At 39.0% G+C, this 19,476-nt stretch overlaps 1 protein-coding gene across 8 annotated transcripts in view; it reads left to right on the forward strand.

Moving 5' to 3' along the window:
• The window catches only part of ATP10B (ATPase phospholipid transporting 10B (putative)), a 307,612-nt gene that overhangs the window by 9,730 nt on the left and 278,406 nt on the right, over nucleotides 1-19,476 (forward strand). The window lies entirely within an intron of this gene.

Below are 19,476 nucleotides of genomic sequence, written 5' to 3' on the forward strand. Positions count from 1 at the left end.
GGCCTCGGAGGCAGACAGGAAGGCGTTGTTGTCAGCGTCCCGAGGTGGTTGCAAGTGCAGAAAGCTGGTGGAAGCTGCTAGGCTTCTGCATGGGTAGATGATGCTGTATAGTAGATGCCATGGTTTCCGTCCACTGCTGTGACAGGTAACAGCTGTAGGAGAGGGATAGTGTGTCCAAGTCACAAATAGAGGTCCTTCCCCCACAGCACCCAGAATCATCTTTTCAAAATGCAAATCTGAACATGTTGAAATCTTTCCCTAAAACCTGATGAGAGCTTCTTACTATTTTGAGAATAAAGAGTGGCTTTCCTAATAGGGTCTACAAAGTCTGGCTTCTAGATACTTCCCAGTCAACTCCCCAACTCCAATTTGTCTGATCATTGGGGTGTCTTCCTCACTTAACTGAGTTCTTGCTTTGTGTGAATCTTGATTCCCAGGCCATACACCAAGTCTAATTTTGTGCAGTCATATAGCCTTAGGGCCTAGTTTGTAGCAGACGCTCAATAAATATTCATGGAAGGAAAACACATGCAAGGATGTTATACAAGGGGTTCCTGCCTAATTTGCCACCCCCTGCTTTGCAGTATGTCTCCTAGTAACATTGAAATGCTGGCAGTTACCTAAATAGGTACCAGGCTATTTTCTACCTTATAGCTTTTGCTTGACTGGACCCCCTGCCTAAGATTATCCTCTTGTTTCTCACTCACTTTGTCTAGGAAATCTTACTCTTACACAGGGATTTTCTCCAGTAAACTTTCCTTGACTCACCAACCTTCTAGGCTACTCAGTGTTGCATTGCACTCCATATATTATCTCTCATTTCACTTAAGTCCATTCCAAGTTTGTATCTGTCTTTCCAACACCTGGAGAAAGAAGAAATGGGATAATATAGAGTGTGTGTGGTATGGTAGATAATGAGTAAATAGGGTGTCTGTGTGTGTGAGAGAGAGAGAGAGAGAGAGAGAGAGAGAGAAATAGGTCACTGATATTTCATGGTGAATAAAGATGTATGCCTTACAACCTTGATGCTTTTGTACTTGATATTTCCTCCATCTGGATTGTCTTCCCAACTCTTCCCCTGGTCATTTTATTTATCCTTCAGACCCTCAATTTAGTTATGTCACTGCCATATGGAAGTTTTCCCTGCCCGTACACTAGATTCCACCAAACCTACTTCTATATATTCCAGCTCCTTATGTTTCCTTTATGAAGCAGATCACTCTTTCTAAATACACACTGTATTCTTAATTTCATTTGCCTCTCCTATTATACTGGCAGTATAATAGGCCTGAGGACTGGCTTTGTCTTCCTTCTAGCATAGTGCCTGGCATCCTGTAAGCGCTCCCTGGAATGAATGGTTGATCATCTACAGCTCTTTCTTGTTCCTGAGTATAAAAAGAGAAAATAGAAAAGAATGCCTAGCTCCCCTTTCTTACTGTGGTCCTGTGACCCTGTCCCTCAATTGGCAATACATAGAAACACCCCACCCCACATGCAGTCATTCAGAGGGCAGGTACTTGTAGGGAATCATTGTGACTGCTGGTCCCCACCCTGTCCCATGGTGCTTTTCTCCCTGCTTTAATCAGGCCACAGTTTTCTAGAGCTTGTCCCTTGGAACACTCAGCCAGGTCCTGCTGCCAACTGCTGAGGTAGCAAAGGTGCAGGATGACAAACCCAGAAGGGGAGGCAGGTGGCAGGGAGGAAAACAGAGTTGTGGCTTGTAAGTAGGTATAGCATCCTCAGACATGTACCGTCTGGAATAATGAGCCTTACCAGACTTGGGGCTGGCAAGGGAGAACCGCTACTTTCTTCCTCCTCTCACTGCCCTTCTCAAAGCAGATCACTGGTGTGATTGGACTTGAGGAGTGTAATACCCTTCCAGGTGACATCACACTCACAGCCTAATGTTATCACTTGAAGCTGAACATTTCCCTATCGTTGACATTGATAGGACGCTGATGTTCCTGACATTGCCAAACCACCACCAAGTTTTTCATCCTTTTATCCTCCCCAAATGCAGACATAGTAAGAGCATCACAACGACTTGGATTCTATCCCAGCTCTTCCACCTGCTAATTGTATGACCTCAGCAAGTTTCTGAATATCTCTGAGCCAAGACAAGACAAGTTTGTTTGTCTGTAGAATAGGATATACTGCACCTCATAAGTTGTTGTAAAGTTCCCACCTCAGGGAATATGGACTAGGTGGTCTACCTGTCTCCCACCCCCGTCTCTATGGTAACAGTAGGGCAGTTCTGGGAAGTCAAAACTCTCTTCTACACAGAAGGCAGGCTAATGGAATGAAAAGGGTTTCCTCTCCAAAAAGTGTGATGGTACTAGAAAATAAATTGGTATACCTGAGAGCTAGCCCTGAGCTAAAGCATGTGGAGAATAAGTGCTTTATTCTCTTTATATGAATACCCCTTACCTAGGGGTTGGCTCTCTAGAGGGTACGCCTCCAAATGAGCTTTCCTCCCCATCTTTGAATGTTATTTCATCATACTTCAAAAAGCTTTTAAAGACAAAATTTAAGTATGATTTGAAGAAGTTCCAATGACTTGCTCCAGGAGTGACTTACTTATTAGGCTGGCACAAGAACTCAGGCCTCTTGATTCTGAATCAGTAACCTTTGTTCTTGCAGTCACCATGGTCCTACATCATCCCATCTTCTAGGCTCTCCAATGGTCTACAGCTTGTGTTGGGCACAAGCCTCAACAGAGCTCTCTTCTAGGGTTTATAAAACCCCTCTGGCTAGCTTCCCTGAGATCAGTCCCCATGCTGTGTCCAAGAAGAGAAGCCAGCTATTTTCTAGGTCTAAACCCTGAAAGGAAGTTTTCTCATGGTCCTTTAAAACGAAAGATGAATGGATAAAGAAGATGTGGTTTATGTATACAATGGAATATTACTCAGCTATTAGAAATGACAAATACCCACCATTTGCTTCAACGTGGATGGAACTGGAGGGTATTATGCTGAGTGAAGTAAGTCAGTCGGAGAAGGACAAACATTATATGTTCTCATTCATTTGGGGAATATAAATAATAGTGAAAGGGAAAATAAGGGAAGGGAGAAGAAATGTGTGGGAAATATCAGAAAGGGAGACAGAACGTAAAGACTGCTAACTCTGGGAAACGAACTAGGGGTGGTAGAAGGGGAGGAGGGCGGGGGGTGGGAGTGAATGGGTGACGGGCACTGGGTATTATTCTGTACGTTAGTAAACTGAACACCAATAAAAAAAAAAAAAAAAAAAAAAAAAAAAAAAAGAGAAGTGGGCAACTTCACCAGCATTTTATTAAAATTATGATGTCTACATCCTTGATCCCATGTTGCTAAATTGTTTCCCTGAACAGCTGTATAATTAGTATCTATTCATATAGTCATGACTACATATAACATCCCATTTTTCATTAGTTGGTACTGTTTATGTCTTAACTCCCCAGTTAGATTTGTAAAGTGTCTGGAGAGTGGAGTACTGTTTTATAGTCTTTTTTGTCATTGAGTCTTACACAGTTCCAAACATTAACTGAGAAGCCTCAGTTAACCTTCTTCAAAGCAAAACACAAAAACCTGGTTAATTTTCTTTTATAAATAAACATATACATACATACACACACACACACACACACACACACACACATATAAAGGGCACATGGCTTGTGTTTTTGTAAAAGTATGTTAAGTCACTTAGGCAGTAAAACAATGAAAAATCAGGCAATTAATAGCTTCTGATAAATGATTGGTAATTAAATTTTATGACAAATAGAGCAGAGCCAATCTAAGTTCATCTTAGAAAGAAACAAATATGTCCCTTGAATTGCTGCAAATCTTTCAAACAAGGTATACATTTATTTAAGCACCTTCCAAAGGGACCTAGTTTCAGGGATTGCAATTTGCTAAGAGATTGGACTGGGTATTTCCACAGCAAATAACTCCATTTACATTACAACCAGGCCCAGTAACACTGCATGCCCTGAATAACTTATTAGTATCAGTGCAAGGCATCTAACCTTATAAAAAGCACAAAGCATAAAGAATACATAAAGGAGATACAACACTCAGGTTCTTTACATTTCTTCAACTCTTTTAATTTGTTTTTGCTAGCACTCTCCTTGTAGGGCTTTAGGGGAAATGAAAGAAATGAGTTGTATGACCAAATTAGAATGTGAGATTTGGGCCACATGGATTGAAGTAAAGAAGATAATGGATGAACTGGTTTAACAAGCTCAGAGTGGCCAGCACACCACTGAATATATGCAGCTTTCCTTTTCTGGAAGCCAGTTATATGAGGCCGCAGTCCCATGGCAAATGTCTCTGGTGCCAACTCTGCCCCTGGGATCCAACAAAGTTCTGAGAAAGGGGAGGAAATAAAATAAGCCAGAAGGGAATCCCTCTAGCATCCTATTTTCTCCATCAATCTTAGCTCTTCAAATTTTAGAAGTAGGCTTCCAGGGAGCAGCAAGTCCCACTGAGTTTTATAGAGTGGTTAAAGTCAGTCCTGCCTCAGGGTACAAAAAGCATGGACCTCAGGCTGGAATTTGGATCTCCTAATTCCCATCCTGGTGCTAGTTTCATAGGAAGATGAGTAAGAGATCACTTATCTGTTTATCTATCTGGAGACTTATTTGAAGGAGTTCTCAGTATGGTGTATGTGTGTCTGCAATTGAGGTATAATTGACATATAGCAATATATTTGTTTCAGGAGCATAGCATAAGAATTTGATATTTGTATATTTTATGAAATGATCACCACCAGAATAAGTCTAGTTAGCTTTTTTTAATGTGACAATTTTTAAGATCTACTCTCTTAGCATCTTTCAAATACATAATACAATATTAACCATAGCTACTATGCTGTACATTATAAATCCATGACTTATTTCATAACAAGTTTGTACTTCTTGATCCCCTCCACCCATTTTGCTTTCCTTCTCCCCACTGCTGGCAACACCAATATCTATTCTCTGTATCTATGAGCTTGTTTTTTTTATTCCATATATGAGATCATAGGATATCTGTCTTTCTCTGACTTATTTCAATTATCATAATGCTCCCAAGATCCATCCATGATGTAACAATGGCAAGATTCCCCTTTTTATGGCTGAATAATATGCCATTGTATGTATATATGTGTATGTGGGTGGGAGTATGTATGTACACACACACACACACACACACATTTTCTTTATCCATCAATCTGTGTTGATAGATGCTTATGTTGCTTCTGTATCTTGATTTCATTGCCTTTAATGAAGCTTATATTTCAATCAAATCTAGATTCTATTACAATCTGCAGAACAGCTAATGTATAAGGGGCTTTGGGATGTTGCCCTGGAACTGAGTCATGGGCCATCTGTTCTCTTGCCCTCACCAAGCCAGTGGCCTCAAAAGCCATCTCCCTCATCTAAAGTACTACATTTTTTAAGACTCATTTATCAAAGAAGCAGGAGAAGGTACCTTCTGAATATGCAGACCCTACTCTTCAAGGTTACACAGAGCACTGGAAAGTGTGGCATGACCGGTTAGATGGCCCCACTGAACCATTCCACCAGGTATCCTTAGGGTCTCAAGAGATAGGAAAGCATGATTACTTAATACCATCTAGAATCTGATAAAGAATTGCAAAAAATGTCCCCGTCCCACAGATGTCCCATATTTCCTTGGATAATTTATTTTTCATTATTGTACCTTAATCCTTAAATTTTTTTAATCCAGATTTACCCTGTGAGAAGTTACATTCATTTGTTATGCTGAGTACACAGGCTCTGGCTTACCTGTTCCCATCTCTGGCCAGTGCTCACACAGCCCCTTCCTACGTTAGTGGAAGTGATCTCTCTCTACTGGGGTCAAAGCTCCTTGGTAGGGCTTGTTTTTTTTTTTTTTTTTTTGTCTTGCTCTTACATCTGTACATATAGTATGTTTATTTAAATATTTTTCAACCAGAATAGATTAATAACCATGATGCTAACCACAGTGTCTTCACGCTTACTATTTGCTAGACACTGCTCTGAGAATTCTACATGCATAATATTTAGCAAGCAGGTCACTGTTCCCTCATAGGTTAAGTAGAAATTTTACCATATTTTTTGTCTAAAGAAACCAGGTTGGGTCAGTTTACCCTTAAGGTAAATTTAACCCCCTGAGATTATAATCCTTTGAAATACCCCTGTCTCTGACTTCCTGAAGAGAAACACTTTTGTCTTGAGTTCTCTTAAAGGAAGAATATCTCCCATAGTTTGCTTTTTAAGACAACTGTTTAACCAACCTCACAGTCTATCGATGCATCAGACTCTCACATACTTTGGGTAAAGCTTCAGTGTGTCTGAGCTTGTGCCCTCCTCTGCCCACCCAAAACCATCTGCTAACATCGGAAATGACCTTGAGGCATTTAGTTCAGCCTCCTACTTCCAGTCAGCTCTGGACTTAAGCATCCTGACCATGCTAAACAAAAGGAGGTCTCTTTCCTCAGATTTTATTTATTTATTTATTTGAGAAAGAGAGTAGGAGAGAGAGAGAGAGAGAGCATGAGCAAGAGAATCAAGGCAGAGGGAGAGAGAGAGAGAATCTCAAGCAGACTTCATGCTGAGTGCAGAGCCTGACACTAGGCTCGATCTCACAAGCCTGAGATCACAACCTGAGCTGAGCAAGAGTCAGATGCTCAACTGACTAGCCATTCAGGTCTCTCAGTCTTCCTTTGTGGTTCATTTCTTTTCATCCTTTTCTCTATCCAATTTCTTTTAGGTCAATTGAAACTCAGACTCTTCCTTTTTTTAGGGTTCAGCCATGGTCTTTTTTTTTTTTTTTTTTAAGATTTTATTTATTTATTAGAGAGAGGGTGAGTGGGAGAAGGGACAAAGGAATAGGGAAAGAGAATCTCAAGCCAGATTGTGAGCTAAGTGTGAAGTCCGGTGCAGGGCTCAATCTCACAGCTCTGGTATCATGACCTGAGTCAAAACCAAGTGTCGGTTGCTCAATGGACTGAGCCACTCAGGTGCCCCTCAGCCATGGTCTTAAACCTGGGGCATTAAAAGCAGAGATGACAGAGAAAATGTGTAGAATTTTAAGAGTTTTCAAAATGCAGCAGGAGAGATGGTTTTAAGTTGTATCTTTTTTGTCCTCTAAGCCTTGAAAAGATGTGTAAGGGAAATTATAATGTTAAACCTAGATACAGAAGACATCTGAAGAAAAAGTAGTTTAAAAATCACCCTCTTCCTCTGGTCAACTTCAGGATACTGAGAAAGTTTCTTCACCACTTTTTAAATAACTATGTTTTTTCCTTGATTCTAAGTCACATGCTTTTTTAAAAAATTTATTTATTTGAGAGAGAGCAGGAGCAGAGGGGAGGGGCAGAGAGAAAGGGAGAAGCAGACTCCTTACTGAGCAGGGAGCCTGATGTGGGCTTAATCTCAAGACCCTGGGATCGTGACCTGAGCTGATGACAGGCACTTAACTGACTGAGCCACCCAGGTGCCCCACACATATTTTTTTGTTATCAACATTTTTGGATTTTTTTGAGGGGGTGGGGAGAGACAGCAAGTGAGTGGGTGGGGGACAGAGGGAGAGAGAGAAAGAGCAGAGAGAGAATTGTAAGCAAGCTCCATGCCCAGCACAGAGCCGGATGTAGGGCCTGCTCTACTGACCCTGAGATCATGACCTGTGCCAAAATCAAGAGTCTGATGCTTAACTGAGCCACCCAGGCACCCTTGTCACCAATGTTTATTAAGCAGATTCAGCCTTTATAAATTTTAGACCCATTCAATGTAGTGTTTTCCCCTTCCCCTTTAATACTTCAATAAATTATTGAATTGTCTTGGCACCCACAAGTTTTTTAATTGGTCTTTGTACTGAAATATAATAATTCTTGCTTAATTTATGTGATGGTGAAGCCTGAATGAGGCTAAACTTAGGGTATTTTGAAAATTAAAAAGACCCATAGAAGTACCATTACTATTTAATTGGTTGAATATTTACTGAGCATATACTATATATCAGACTTTGTTTTCCATATAAGGGCTAGAGTATTGAAAACAAAATTAAAGTCTCTGATCTCATGGAGCTTTCCTTCTACTGAGAAGAGATAAAAAATATACACACAAATAAGATTCAGAAACTGATGAATACTATGAATAAAATAAGATAATAGAGAAATATTTGGGTAGGACCATTTTGTCTAGGAGAGCCAGGAAAAGCCTGCCTGAGCTGAAACCTGAATGTTAGAAAGTAATCAGTCTCACCTTAAAGAGAAAAGGATGAAAAAGCATTTCATACAGAGCAAACACATAGGTCCTGGTACAATCCTGTCAAGAGTCTGAAGACAGTATGACTGGAATACAGTGGGTAGGTAAGGAGGAACAGGAAGGAGAGAACAGAGCAAAGACCGGACGGTATATGGCCTCTTAGGCTATGATCAGGAGCTTGCATTTTACTTATCCAGTCCCTGCTTTTAACAAATTCAGGAACAAAAAATCCAAAGATGAAGTGACTTGTTCAAGGTCATTGAAACACTCTATGGTTTTCAAAATTAGATCTTTTCACTTCCTGACAGTTGTTCTGCTCTACTGAGCTGCTTGCAAACAGTTTTCATGTTGATCAGCTGAGGCGTTCAAGATAAAACTTGACATTCCTTTGTATTCTTTGCAATTGTGGTTTTCCCCACGTTTTTCTAATATATCATTTTCCTCCAATTAGGGATGAATATATTCTCATCACTTGGCTGTTTTATAAACAAAAGCCAAAATAGAAGAGATTCCAAGCCATTTAAGGCAACATTCGTTGTTAGAATGCTGAAGTGGTCCAGATAGGAGACAAAAAAACTTGATGGGTGGCTCCGCAAACCAACTTATCTAAGTTATTTCTATTGCTAGTCCTTTGGGAACAATACAATTTCACACCCTATCTGACAAGATCCTGCTCCTGAGTTCAGGTCACTGATTGTCTCAAGAGAGAGTCTGCTAAAGCTAATTGTAGACCTCCACCAGGTTCCTCTGCTGATTCCCAGTAGCATACAAGTTTATACATCGTGCTATACTCACCACAATTATAGCTACTGTCACCATACAACAGTATCACAGTATCATTGATTATATTCCCTATACTGTATTTTTGACTCCTAAGATTTATTCATTCCATAACTGGAAGTCTGTACTGCTCACTCCCTTTCACCCATTCAAACATCCCTCTACCCCTCTCCTTTCTGGCAACCATCAGTTTGCTTTCTGTATTGATAGGTATGACTTTGCGGTTTCTTTATTCATTTATTTTTTTCTTAGATTTCACATATAAGTGAGATGCTATTTGCCTTTCTCTGACTTACTTCACTTAGCATAATACCTTCCAGGTCCATCCATGTTACAAATGTCAAAAATCTCGTCGTTTTTTATGACTGAGTAATATATATATATTTTTTTTTTCATTCCACATCTTTTTTATATACTAATCTATTGATGGATGCTGGGTTGCCTCCCTATCTTGGTTGTTGTAAATAATGCTGCAAATATATCTTTACCAATTAGTGTCTTTGTTTTTTGTTTGTTTGTTTGTTTGTTTTGGTTTGGTTTTTTTTAGGTAAATACTCAGTAATAGAATTACTGAATCATACAGTATTTCTTTAAAAAAAAGATTAAAAACTATTTCTTTTTTTTTTTTTTTTTTTTTAACTATTTTCTTTATTAGGGAGAGAGTGAGCACAAGCAAGGGAGCAGCAGAGGGAGAGGGAGAAACAGGCTCCCTGCTGAGCAGGGAACCCAAAGCTGGGCTTGATCCCAGGACCCTGAGATCATGACCTGAGCTGAGAGCAGTCACTTAACTGACTGAGCACCCCAGTTCCCCCCTTGCCTATTTCTATTTTTAATTTTTTGAGAAAACTCTGTATTATTTTCCACAGTGACTGCACCAATTTATATTCCCATCAACAGTGCATAAGAGTTCCCTTATTTCCACACCGTTGCCAACACTTGCGTATTTGTCTTTTATATTCTAGCCATGATAGCAGGCATAAGATGATATGTCATTGTGGTTTTGATTTGCATTTCCCTGATTAACGATGTTAAACACCTTTTCACGTATCTGGCCATCTGTATGTCTTCTTTGGAAAAATGTCTAAGTCCTTTGCCCATTCGTTATTGAATTGTTTGGTTTGTTGTTTGTTTTTTGCCGTTGAGTTGTGTAGGTTCTTTATATATTTTGGTTATCAACCCCTTATCAAATATGTCATTTGCAAATGCCTTCTCCCATTCAGTAGGTTGCCTTTTAATTTGTTTATGGTTTCCTTTGCTGTGTACTATCTTTTTATTTGGATGTATCCCAATAGTTTATTTTTGCTTTTGTTTCCTTGCCTTAGGAGCTATATCTAGAAAAATGCTATGGCCGATGTCAAAAAAAAAAAAAATTACTACCTAAAAGTTTTATGGTTTCAAGTCTCACGTTTATGTCTTGAATCCATTTTGAGTTTATATTTGTTTATGGTATAAAAAAAAGTGATCCAGTTTCATTTTTTTGCCATGTGGCTATCAAAGTTTCCCACACCATCTATTGAAGAGACTATCTTTTCCCCATTATATATGCTTGCCTCCTTTGTCAAATGAAATGACCATGTAAGTATGAGTTTATTTCTGGGCTCTCTATTTTGTTCTATTGATCTATGTGTCTGTTTTTGTGCCAATACCATACTGCTTTGATTTCTACAGCTCTGTAATATAGCTTGAAATTTAAAATTGTGATACTTCCAGCTTTGTAATTCCTAAGATTGTTTTGGATAGTTGGAGTCTTTTATGGTTCCATATGAATTTTAGGACTATTCTAGTTCTGTGAAAATTCTATTGGTATTTTGATAGGAATTTCATTGAATCTGTAGATTGCTTTGGAGAGTACAGACATTTTAACAACATTCTTCCAATTCATTAACACAGAATATTTTCCATTTGTGTCATCTTTAATTCCATTCACCAATGTTTTATAGTTTTCAGAATGTAGATCTTTCACCTCCTTGATTAAGTTTATTACTAGATACTTTATTCTTTTTGGTGCAATGCTCAATGGAACGATATTCTTATTCTCTTTCTACTACTTAACTGTTAGTATATCAAAACACAACCAATTTCTGGATATTAATGTCATATCCTGAGATTTTACTGAATCCATTTATTCTAATAGTATGCTTGTGTGTGTGTGTGTGTGTTGTCTTTAGGGTTTTCTATATATGGTATCATGTCATCTGTAAATAGTGACAGTTTAACTTCTTCCTCATTCATAAGGATGCTTTTTATTTCTATTTCTTGTCTGATTTTAGTAGATTTCCAGTACTATGTTGAATCAAAGTGGCAAAATGGACATCCCTGTCTGGTTTCTGATCTTAGAGGAAAGTTCTCAGTGTTTCATCATTGGGTATGATGTTAGCTGTGGGGCTTTTATAATGGTCTTTATTATATTGAGGTATGTTCCCTCTAAACCTACTTTGAGAGTTTTCATCATTAACAGATTGTAAAATTTTTCAAATGCTTTTTCTGCATCCATTGAGATGATCATATGATTTTTGTCCTCTGCTTTGTTAATATAGTGTAACACACTGATTTGTGAATATTGAGTCATCCTTGCATTCTCAGAATAAATCTCACTTGATCATGGTGAATTATTCTTTTAATGTATCATTGAACATGGTTTGCTAATATGTTGTTGAATATTTTTGCTTATATGTTCATCAGGGATATTGGTATGTAGTTTTCTTTGTGGTGTCTTTGGTTTTGTTATCAGGGTAATGCTGAGCTCATAGACTGTATTTGAAAGCTTTCCTTCTGCTTCAATCTTTTGGAATATTCTGAAGTGAATAAACTTGACATATTTGATAGAATTCACCTGTGAATCTATCTGAAGTCCTGGACTTTTAGTTTTTGGTATTTTTTGATTTCTCATTCAATTTTCTTACAAATAATCGGTCCATTCACATATCCTACTTCTTCCTGATTCAGTTTTGGAAGATTATATGTTTTTAGGAATATCCATTTCTTCTAGGTTGTCCAATTTGTGGCATATAATTTTTTACAGAATTATAATCCTTCATATTTCTGTGGAGTGAGTTGTTTCTCCTCTTCCATTTATGGCTTTATTGATTTGGATTCTCTTTCTTGATGAGTCCAGCTAAAAGTTTCTCAGTTTTATTTATCCCTTCAAAGGACAGCTTTTGGTTTCATAGATATTTCCCAGTCTCTACGTCATTTATTTATAGTCTGATCTTATTTCCTTTCTTCTTTGGGCTTTCTTTGTTCTTTTTCTAGTTCCTTTAGATGTAATAATAGATTGTGTGAGTTTTTTCTTATTTCTTGAAGAAGGCCTGTACTCTATAAATTTCCTTCTATGAACAGCTTTTGCTGTGTCTCAAAGATTTTAGACCATTGTCTTTTTGTATTCATTTGTCTCCATGTATTGTTGCTTCTTTGATTTCTTGGTTGACTCATTCATTGTTTAGTAGCATGATGTTTACCCTCCATGTGCTTATGGGGTTTTTTTTCCCTACTTTTGTATTTGTGTGCATGCATTTGGGTGTATGTGTGTGTGATTTCTAATCTCATACATTGTAAGAAAAGATGCATAATATGATTTCAATCTTTTTAATTTTATTGAGACTTATTTTGTGGCCTAACATGCGATCTGTCTTGAAGAATCTTCTATGTACATCTGAAAAGACTGTGCATTTTGTTGTGTGATGGAATGTTCTGTATATGTTATGTCTATCTGATCTAATGTGTCATTCAAAGACACTGTTTCTTTATTGATTTTCTGCCTGGATGATCTATCCATTGATATAAGAAGGGTGTTAAAATGTCCTATTATTATTGCATTGCCATCAATTTCTCCTTTTATGTCTGTTAATATTTCTTTATGTACTTAGGTGCTCTAATGTTGGTGCATAGATATTTACAATTGTCATATCTTCTTATTGGATTGATCTATTTATCATTATGTGGAAATGCAAATTTTCTGCTATAATGCTAAAGTTTCAGTTGATAGACTTACAGGGTTTCTCTTGTACATAACTTTTTGCTTCTCTCTTGCTTCTTTTAAAATTCCCTCTTTATCTTTAAACTTTGATATTTTAATTATTGTGTGTCATGGTGTGGACTTCCTCAGGCTCATCTTATTTGGAATTCTCTGTACTACCTGAATCTGAATCTATTTCCTTCCCTATGTTAGGGAAGTTTTCAGCTCTTATTTCTTCAAGTAAGCTTTCTGCCCCTTTCTCTCTCTCTTCTCCCTTTGGGACCCCTATAATGCTAATGTTTGTTCATTTGATGTTGTCCAAGAGATTCCTTAACCTATTCTCATTTTTTATTCTTTTCATTTATTCTTTATTCCATTCTTAATGGTGCTTTCCATTACCCTGTCTTCCAGATTGCTGACCCATTCTTCTGGATCCACTATTCCTGTTGATTTCCTATAGTGCATTTTCATGTTAGTTATAATTTTTTTCAACTCTGACTGGTTTTTTTATATTTTTTATCTCTCTTTTGAAGGTCTCACCAAGTTCTTTCACTCTTCTCTCCAGCCCAGTAAGCATCTTTATGCTCATTACTTTAAACTCTTTATCAGGCATATTCTTCTCTCCATTTCATTCCGTTGTTTTTTTTTTTTTTTTTTCTGATGTTTTTGTATTATTCTTTTGTTTGGATCACATTCCTCTGTTTCCTCTTCTGTTTGACTGTATTTATTTATATGAATTAGGCAGAACAGCTCCTAATTCTCCTAAACTTGAAGAAATGGTCTTATATATAGTCATTTCCTATGTAGACTGTGTGTACTTGGTTACTCTCACCAGCCAACTGGAGTTGTGGCTGGTATGGGCTGGAAATCACAGGGCATTCTGTGCTGGGGCTACTCTTGTCAGATGGCTGAAGCTGAAGTAGATGCAGGTCAAAGGGCCCAATGGTCCTATACATACAGGACACGCTGGACAGCTGAAGCTGAAGTGGGTGTAAGCCAGAGGGTTCTGGAGGCTCTATGCACAGAAAGTTCTTTGGCAGAACAGCTAATGTTGAAGTGGGTAGAGGCCAGTGTAGTCCCTGGACTCTCCATATAGACAGTGCCCTGGCAGGACAACTGAAACTGAAAAGGGCACAATCCAGAGAATCCTGGAGCTCTATGCAGAGAGGGCATAGTTGGCAGGATAGCTAAAGCTGAAGTGAGTATAAGCCAGGGTATTCCAGGACTCTCTGCATTGAGGGTACCCTGGCAAGACAGCTGAAGATGAAGTCAGTGCAAGCTGGGGTGTCCCAGGGTACTCTGTTCAGGGCTAGCACAGGCAGAAATATCCTGGGGTTCTCTGCATAGGGGGCACTTTGGTGGGGTGCCTGTAGCCAAAGCAGGCATCAGCCAAGAAGTCCTAAGTGCACTTTGTACCTAGGATGCTCTAATAAGCCATCTAAAGCCAAAATGATGAGGGCCTAGACTTTGCACTTGTGTCACCTTGGTACAACATCTGGAGCGCTAGTGAATGCTAATAGGGTGAGGGGTGGGGTGTTGTGCACTTCCCTGGGTCAGCCTTGGTGGGATAGCTAGAACTGGTGTGAGCTAGGAACCTGGAGCCCACTGAGGCAATAGTCCTGTTAAATGCCAGACCTTACTTTCCCTATTCACACTGGAGGAAAGGAAAGTGTAAACCATGGCATTCACTAGCCCTTCCAACCCTGAGAGTTTCATCAGCCCTCTTGCCATTTGGCAAGATTCTAGGGCTGAATCTCTTAAATACTAGTTCCTCTTTTAAACTGCCTTTTTTGGGATCCCTGAGTGGCTCAGCGGTTTAGCGCCTGCCTTTGACCCAGGGCATGATCCTGGAGTCATAGGATCAAGTCCCATATCGGGCTCCCTGCATGGAGCCTGCTTCTATCTTTGCCTGTGTCTCTGCCTCTCTCTGTGTGTCTCTCATGAATAAATGAATAAAATCTTTAAAAAATAAGATAAACTGCCTTTTTTCTGTGCCCCAGAGCAGATGAATTTGCTTTTGATCCCTCAACACTATCCTTCCCCCCACTGCAGTCCCCCACCTCAAGGGTGGGAGTTTCCTTTGTTATTGTGTTTCCTTTGCTCTTGCTCTTTGTTTTGTAATCCACTCTCTTTTATTGTGCACAAACTGTTCAGTCAGCCCTCAGTTTCTCTTCTAGGAAATTGCTATATAAATAAATATAGATTTGGTGTGTCTGTAGAGGAAATGAACTTGTGATCTTCCTACATTGCCATATTGGACCAGGACTCTGAGTATGGTTGAAATCACATCCTCATGGTTTGAATTCATACTCTGTCACTTACTAATTCAGAGGCCAATGGCAAGTGAGCACTCAGTAAGAGGTAAAGGTAGTTACTAACGTCTGTGATGATCATCACTATTCCACTAGGGGCAACTGCATTGGCATGTATCCAAGGCAAGAAAACATAATAGGAATATCTTTCAGAGACACCAGGTTAGGATCAGAGAGCTCAAAAAGGGTCATCTTTTAGTAGATGTCCTTTATCTCCTCTCTTAGTTGTGGGTTGCTTTGTTAAAAAATAAAACTTAGGGATTGCATTAAACGTGTATATTGCCTTGGGTAACATTGACATTTTCACAATATTAATTCTGCCAATCCATGAGCATGGAATATTTTTCCATCTCTTTGTGTCTTCCTCAATTTCCTTCAGAAGTGTTCTATAGTTTTGAGGGTATAGATCCTTTACATCTTTGGTTAGGTTTATTCCTAGGTATCTTATGCTTTTGGGTGCAATTGTAAATGGGATTGACTCCTTAATTTCTCTTTCTTCAGTCTCATTGTTAGTGTATAGAAATGCCACTGACTTCTGGGCATTGATTTTGTATCCTGCCACTGCTACCGAATTGCTGTATGAGTTCTAGCAATCTTGGGGTGGAGTCTTTTGGGTTTTCTATGTAGAGTATCATGTCATCGGCGAAGAGGGAGAGTTTGACTTCTTCTTTGCCAATTTGAATGCCTTTAATGTCTTTTTGTTGTCTGATTGCTGAGGCTAGGACTTCCAGTACTATGTTGAACAGCAGTGGTGAGAGTGGACATCCCTGTCTTGTTCCTGATCTTAGGGGAAAGGCTCCCAGTGCTTCCCCATTGAGAATGATATTTGCTGTGGGCTTTTCGTAGATGGCTTTTAAGATGTCGAGGAATGTTCCCTCTATCCCTACACTCTGAAGAGTTTTGATCAGGAATGGATGCTGTATTTTGTCAAATGCTTTCTCTGCATCCAATGAGAGGATCATATGTTCTTGGTTTTTCTCTTGCTGATATGATGAATCACATTGATTGTTTTACAGGTGTTGAACCAGCCTTGTGTCCCAGGGATAAATCCTACTTGGTCATGGTGAATAATTTTCTTAATGTACTGTTGGATCCTATTGGCCAGTATCTTGTTGAGAATTTTTGCATCCATGTTCATCAGGGATATTGTTCTGTAATTCTCCTTTTTTGGTGGGGTCTTTGTCTGGTTTTGGAATTAAGGTGTTTAATGCAATCCCTATCAAAATACCATGGACTTTCTTCAGAGAGTTAGAACAAATTATTTTAAGATTTGTGTGGAATCAGAAAAGACCCCGAATAGCCAGGGGAATTTTAAAAAAGAAAACCATATCTGGGGGCATCACAATGCCAGATTTCAGGTTGTACTACAAAGCTGTGGTCATCAAGACAGTGTGGTACTGGCACAAAAACAGACACGTAGATCAATGGAACAGAATAGAGAATCCAGAAGTGGACCCTGAACTTTATGGGCAACTAATATTCGATAAAGGAGGAAAGACTATCCATTGGAAGAAAGACAGTCTCTTCAATAAATGGTGCTGGGAAAATTGGACATCCACATGCAGAAGAATGAAACTAGACCACTCTCTTTCACCATACACAAAGATAAACTCAAAATGGATGAAAGATCTAAATGTGAGACAAGATTCCATCAAAATCCTAGAGAAGAACACAGGCAACACCCTTTTTGAACTCGGCCACAGTAACTTCTTGCAAGATACATCCACGAAGGCAAAAGAAACAAAAGCAAAATGAACTATTGGGACTTCATCAAGATAAGAAGCTTTTGCACAGCAAAGGATACAGTCAACAAAACTAAAAGACAACCTACAGAATGGGAGAAGATATTTGCAAATGACCTATCAGATAAAGGGCTAGTTTCCAAGATCTATAAAGAACTTATTAAACTCAACACCAAAGAAACAAACAATCCAATCATGAAATGGGCAAAAGACATGAACAGAAATCTCACAGAGGAAGACATAGACATGGCCAACATGCACATGAGAAAATGCTCTGCATCACTTGCCATCAGAGAAATACAAATCAAAACCACAATGAGATCCCACCTGACACCAGTGAGAATGGGGAAAATTAACAAGGCAGGAAGCCACAAATTTTGGAGAGGATGCGGAGAAAAGGGAACCCTATTACACTGTTGGTGGGAATGTGAACTGGTGCAGCCACTCTGGAAAACTGTGTGGAGGTTCCTCAAACAGTTAAAAATAGACCTGCCCTACGACCCAGCAATTGCACTGTTGGGGATTTACCCCAAAGATACAAATGCAATGAAACGCAGGGACACCTGCACCCCGATGTTTATAGCAGCAATGGCCACGATAGCCAAACTGTGGAAGGAGCCTCGGTGTCCAACGAAAGATGAATGGATAAAGAAGATGTGGTTTATGTATACAATGGAATATTACTCAGCTATTAGAAATGACAAATACCCACCATTTGCTTCAACGTGGATGGAACTGGAGGGTATTATGCTGAGTGAAGTAAGTCAGTCAGAGAAGGACAAACATTATATGTTCTCATTCATTTGGGGAATATAAATAATAGTGAAAGGGAATATAAGGGAAGGGAGAAGAAATGTGTGGGAAATACCAGAAAGGGAGACAGAACGTAAAGACTGCTAACTCTGGGAAAAGAACTAGGGGTGGTAGAAGGGGAGGAGGGCGGGGGGTGGGAGTGAATGGGTGACGGGCACTGGGGGTTATTCTGTATGTTAGTAAATTGAACACCAATAAAAAATAAATTAAAAAAAAAGAAACTAAAGAAACACAACAACTAAAAAAAATAATAATAAAAAAATAAAACTTAGAGAAGTAAATCAGAAATTATTTCAATTCACTGTCAATGCATTGGGTAGGATAATTAACTCTAAATGCACAAAAGATACACCTCAAAGTCTCATTGGCTTAAGGGGTAATAATTTACTTCTGTCATATCACAGTTCATTTTGGGTTGAGAGATCATCATCCAACAGAGATCATCTCCAAGCTCTCTGAGGCTCGGGATAGAAATAGAGGAGATAGGCCATCTCTTAGCCCCTTCAGCCTGGTCATGGCACATGTCACTGCCATTCCTGTTCCAGTGGCCAGTACGGTTACAAGAACCTAAATGCAAGAGAGGCTAAGAAATATGAGTAGCACAGAGGTACTTGGTAAATATTGTTTTTGCCATTTTCTTGTTGTATGACATTGGCAAGAAATATCATTTAACCTCTTTGAGCCTCAGTTTCCTGAACTTTAATATGGCACTAATAGTTCCTACTGCATGGAGATTTATTAGAATTTCTTGGGATAATATTTGCAACAAGTTCAGGAGAAACTATTCAGTATCAATGTTTTTGTGTAGATTGCTGAGTACCAAGAAGGGTTCTTTGCCTGCAGGAAGAAGAAACAGGCTCTAACTTCAGAAACTATGGAAATTATTGGAAGAATTTGGGGTGACTTTTAGAATCTAATACTGAAGAAATATATTGTAAAAAAAAGAATCAACTGGGCTCCATGTAGGAAGTACAGGAAACAATTTGTTTTGGTGCCAACCCTTTGACAAACTGAGGACTAAGCATTTTGATACCCAAGGCACCATAAAGGAAGAAGATAGTTCTTTTAAAGTAAGTCTGGATGCTGTTGCTAGAGAAGAAGGAGCCTGAGTGGCCACAAATAACAAATGCCCATTCACTTTGCCACTTAGGAAAAAGTCACACACATACAAAATGAGACCCAATTATGGTAGCTTAAATAAGAAGTGCAGAGGGAAGTAGTCCACAGTTGATGTATGGACTCAAAGATGCCCTCGGGGACCCATGCTTTCTAACCTTCCTCTCTGCCTCCTCAGTAGAGTGGCTTCTCATCCCTACACCTTATAGTTGTTATATGGCCACTATACGACCCAGCAAGAGGAAGGAGAGTGGTACCAGCAGACCTCTATTCCATCTCATTGGACTAAACTGTGACACATGGGTAATTCTAGTTTCAAGGAAACCTGGGGAATTCCTTCAGTTTTTTAAATATCATTTGGTAGGTTTAAGCAAAGAAAGGTTAGTCATGGAAGTATGGATCTGCTAATCTATAGTGTCTGTAGATGTCCACAATTTAACATTAATATTGATAAACGTTAAGAGGAAGAAAGTAGAAGGGAATTCCAACTGCCCTGAAGAATTCCTTCCATTAACTCTTCACTCC

Source organism: Canis lupus, chromosome 4 (assembly GCF_011100685.1).
Source record: "Canis lupus familiaris isolate Mischka breed German Shepherd chromosome 4, alternate assembly UU_Cfam_GSD_1.0, whole genome shotgun sequence".
Taxonomy (NCBI): domain Eukaryota; kingdom Metazoa; phylum Chordata; class Mammalia; order Carnivora; family Canidae; genus Canis; species Canis lupus.